Raw genomic sequence first — 5,000 nt, forward strand, 5'->3', positions numbered from 1 at the left:
GAAGAGGAGGTAGAGAAGGAGAGGGGAGGTGGAAGGGTAAAGAAGCCCCCGGGAGGAGGGGGAGGTCGGCTCCCCAAGGGCGAGGGGGTGGAGGTCAAGCCGCGAGCCCTTTGCGAGTGTGGGGGCGATCCCCCCGGGGGCGGGAGGGCCCCTTCCTCCGTCGTTCCCTGCTTTTCCCTGCCCTTGCGGGGGGCCCACAGGGACGCGGGAGAAAACAAGGAAAGGGGGGATAACGGAAAAAAAACGGGGCGGAGGAAATGGTAGGCGGCGGGGAAAGGTAAGTGGGGGGCCCCCCCCACCCCCTCCCTCAGCTCGGCTTTTAGTGGCCCTTTTTTTCCGGCTTTTTCTTTTTTCTTTCTTCCCCCCTCTCCTTTCCCCCTCTCTTTTTTATTTTTCTCTCTCTCTTCACCTTTTTTCCGCTTTTTTTCTCTTTGTCTTAACGATTTTTTTGGCCCCTCTTCTACATCAGGCTCTTTTTCTCACTCTCACTTTTTTTTTTTGTTCACTCTGTCTGTCTGTCTGTCTCTTCTTGTTTGTCTGTCTCACCTAAGTAACCACTTTTCCTCTCTCCTTCCCACCCAATTTCCCTATTTTTATTTCTCCTTTTTACAACAAAAATCTCTCTCTCTCTCTCTCTCTCTCTCTCTCCCTCCTCTCTCTCTCTCTCACACACACACAAACAAAAATAATAATAAACCTTATGACACTGAAAACAGCACCGAAAATTAGCCGTGGCTTGACCGCTCTCGCCGGCACATCAAAGCTGACGGGAAATCGAAGGCGATGTGCATATATAAAACCAATCAGCTGAGCTAATGCACGCTTCCTCTATTTAATCATCCTCCTGACTTATTCACTGTTCAAGGGCAAGGTGTGTGGCGGTGGGGAGGGGAGGGGAGGGGAGGGGAAAGGAGGAGAGGGGAAGGGGAGGGGAGGAGAAGGAGGGAAGGGAAAGGGGAGGGGAGAGGAGGAGAAGGAGGGAAGGGGAAGGGGAAGGGAGGGGAGGGGAGGAGAAGGAGGGTAGGGGAAGGGGAAGGGGAAGGAAAGGAGGAGAGGGGAAGAGGAGAGAAAGGGGAAACATAGGATGAGAAAGTCAACGGAAGCGAGGAGAAAGGAAGAGAAAGGGGTAAGGGAAGGGAAGAGAAAGGGGAAGGAAAGGAAAGAGAAAAAGGGGAAAAGTACGATAAGGAGAATGGGACGGAAAGCAGGAAGGGCTTAAAGAAAAAAAGGATATAAGAAACGGATAAACGAACGAATGAACGAAGGAATGAAGCAAGGAAGGACCAAATAACAAAGAAATGCCCCGGAAACAGATTGACTTTCATCCGAGACCCCATTGACACCCATGAGAAAAATAAAAACAAAGCGAATGGGCCCCTCCAAGACGAGAGGGGACGGCATCGAATAATGGGGGGGTTGCCGTCCTGGGGAGAAATACACACTATAAACTGGATGTGTGTCATGGGGGGTGGGGGTGGGTTGTGTCGCGGGAGAAGGGTGTCTGGGAGAGGGGGTGTTGTGTGTCACGAGGCGGGGGGGGTGCTGTTCACGGGGGGGGGCGGGGGGTTTTGGGTTTTTAAGGGGGAGGGGGGGGGTGCTGTGTGTGCTGGGGCGGGGGGTTTGGTCCGCGTGAAAAACCAAAAAGATTATGCGAGTGCACTTTTATTATATGTACATGCATGCACGACCAAATCCCTTCCCAATTTTGTCCGCAAATAGCTTTCCTGGGAAAAAAAAAAAACAGAAGAAACATGGAAGGAGGGAAACAGAGAGAGAATGAGAGAGAGAGAGAGAGAGAGAGAGAGAGAGAGAGAAGTGCGAGGGGGAGAGAGAAGATAGAGAGAGAGAGAGAGAGAGGAGAGAGAGAGAGAGAGAGAGGAGAGAGAGAGAGAGAGAGAGAGAGAGAGAAATAGACAAGAGAGAGAGAGAAATAGACAGAATGAAAGAGAAATCGAAATATATCTAGAGAAACTGAAAAGGAGAACGAGAGGGACATTTAGCTCCTCAGAACTCCACCAAGAACCTCACCCCCCCACCAAAAAAAAAAAGTCTAACGCTAACCACAGCCCTCGCCTTTGGCACGTGGGAATACGAAGAAGGCGATGAAGAAGCAGCACGAGAACCTTAATAAACCCTAACCTGCGTTCCCCCATCGCGTTGCCGTAAGCCTATGGTGAACAGGAGGCGGAGGTTTGACTGAACAAATAGACAATCACGCACGTATATAGGACAAACAGAATCGCACGTAAGAAAAAATATATAAATGAATGTGTTGTACAGATTATAAGAATTGCTATATAGAGTAGCATCGTCCAATAAAATGGATATAATATTAACAAAGAGCAAGTGAGGCAGAGAAGGAGGGGAGGGGAAGGAGAGAGAGTTAAAGATAGATAGATAGATAGATAGAGGCGGGAGAGGGAGATGGATGTAGAGAGATGCGTAGAAAGAGAGGGAGGGATAGAGAGACGGAGGGAAGGAGAGACAGACAGACAGAGAGATAAACATAAAGATACACAGATGAGAGAGGAAGAGAAGGAGAGACGGACAGATAGAGAGATGAATATAAAGACCCAGACAGCGAGAGCGACAGGCGAGGGGCACGGGCAGGCCAGCGCGCGTCCCCCAAAGGGCGCCGCGCCAGCCAGTCGCCCGCGGGCCCTCGCAGCCTCAGGTCGTGTCCGGGGGAGCTCTCGCCTTCGGCCGCCAGCGCGCGAACACCACGTGACCTCACAATCGCCTCCGTATGTCTTTCGCGAGCTGCTTTTTCTTCTTTTTCGCCCTGTCTCCCGTTTATTCCCAATTCGCGCTCTTTTCTTTCTCTTCCCTCGTTATTCCTCATTTGGCCCAATTCCCCGTCGTTTCTTTCTCCTTTCCCCTAACTTCCCTTTTCACCCAAACCAATTCCTCCCTTTTACCTCGTTCTTCCATCTTTCCCTTTGTCTTCCTTTTACCCAATTTCTGCTCTTCTTCCCCTTTTCCTAGCTCTCCCCTTTATTATCCAATTCCCGATCTTCCTTCTTTCCCTCAATTTCCCTCTTATTTTTCTCTCTCCCTTCACCCATCTTTATCCAATTCCCGCTCATCTCCTCTTTTCCTGCTCCCCTTCTTATCCTACTCTCGCTCTTTCTTCTTTCTCTTCCCCTTCACCCTCTTTTACCTCATTCCCGTTTTTCCATCTTCCTCTTTCCTTCCCCCCCCCCTTTTACCAATTCCGCGTCCTTATTCTATTCGTATTTAATCCTTCTGTGCTTCCCTCTTCGTTCCTTCCACTTTTATCCAATTCCTATTTCTTCCTCCTTGCCTAACACCCCTTTTAATCCAATTTTCTCTCTTCCATTTTCCACTTTCCCTTACTCCCTCTTTTATCCACTTCTCGCCTCTCGCCTTTCTCCTTTCTCCTTCCCACCTCCCGGATGAAGCGAGTGAGAGGATTCTTCCACGCAGCGGTGAGCACTCCACACACACACACACACACACACACACACACACACACCAATCATCACACACCATCACCGCACATTACACACGCATCACACCACACACACACTCCACACACCACACCATCCTCTCACACTGCACAACACACCACAACCACATCACCTACACACACACACACTTTTCATGATTATTTTTTTTTCGTTATGCATTTTTTCAGGTGATTTACAGAAAATGTATGAATGAGAATGAATAACCTTCACGAGGGCGAGTATCAAAAAACACTTGAGCTTTATTTTAGAAAATTGAAACTTATATTATCACTGAATGAAGTCGTCCTACACCATCGGCAAATTCATTATCATTCAACTAGTTTTTTACAACTGTCCCCCCCCCACCCCCCACACGAAGTTCACTCAGGACACTTGTGTGTGTGTTTGTTTGTGTTTGTGTGTGTGGAGTGTGTGTTGTAGGTTGATGTTATGAATGTGTGATGTTGGTGATACTTTGTGTGTCGTGTGTGTATGATCTTGATGCTGTTGTGTAGTGTGATGTGTTGTGTTATGATTGGTAGTGTGTAGTGTGATGTGTGTGTTATATATTTTGTTCGCTGTGTGTGTAAGTGTGTGGTATACGTGTGTGTGTGTGTGGTATACGTGTGTGTGTGTGTGTGTGTGTGTGTGTGTGTGTGTGTGTATGTGTGTGTGGTGTGTTGTGTGTGTGTGTGTGTGTTGTGTGTGTGTGTGTGTTGTTGTGTGTGTGTCTTGTGTTGTGTGTGTGTGTGTGTGTCGTGTGTTTTGTGTGATGTGTGTGTGTGTGTGTGTTGTGTGTGTGTGCGTGTGTGTGTGTGCGGTGTCTTGTGTGTGTGTTGTATACGTGTGTGTGATGTGTGTGTCTGTGTGTGTGTGTGTGTGTGTGCGTGTGTTTGTGTGGTGTGTATACGTGTGTGTGTGTTGTGTTTGTGTGTGTGTGTGGGTGTGTGTGTGTGTGTGTATACGTGTGTGTGTGTATACGTGTGTGTGTGTGTGTGTGTGTGTGTGTGTGTGTGTGTGTGAATGTGCCCTTTGTACGTCCATGTGTACCACTATCACTAAGCATACGCTCCTATCCATGTAAGTAATATGTAATAGTCAAGTTTCCTTCTTTAATGTAATTCTGTCACGTATAAAGAAATCCAGCATTCCTTTATCCATCTAAAAATCAACCCAATCAGTCACTATAAAAACGCCGTCTCGCCAAATATAAATAACGCTCTGCTTGTAGCAATTCCTTGGCTTCGAATCTCAAGTCACGCAGAACATTTTATCATTATCTTTACTCACTAAGATCAGGTTTTCTTCATTGCTCCCCTGATCGCGTGAAGGGAACCATAAATAAGGATAATAAGGTAAATCACAATAGAGAAATCCGATGGACAGTAATGAAGAACGAGACAACCTGTCTGTCTACAATGAATAATGAATTCGCTCATTATGAACATTACTGACTCCCCTTACCCTCTCCCTCAGCCACCTGTGTGTGTGTGCGTGTGTTTCCTCCTCCCTACCACCCTCCAGGCTCTT

The 5,000-nt window shown here is 47.8% G+C and overlaps 1 protein-coding gene across 16 annotated transcripts in view; it reads right to left on the bottom strand.

Annotated features, from left to right (window-relative positions):
* LOC119597124 (probable phosphorylase b kinase regulatory subunit alpha) overlaps positions 1 to 5,000 on the bottom strand; it is a gene marked incomplete at its 5' end in the record, with an annotated part of 70,881 nt that overhangs the window by 30,647 nt on the left and 35,234 nt on the right.

Source organism: Penaeus monodon, chromosome 38 (assembly GCF_015228065.2).
Source record: "Penaeus monodon isolate SGIC_2016 chromosome 38, NSTDA_Pmon_1, whole genome shotgun sequence".
Classification (NCBI taxonomy): domain Eukaryota; kingdom Metazoa; phylum Arthropoda; class Malacostraca; order Decapoda; family Penaeidae; genus Penaeus; species Penaeus monodon.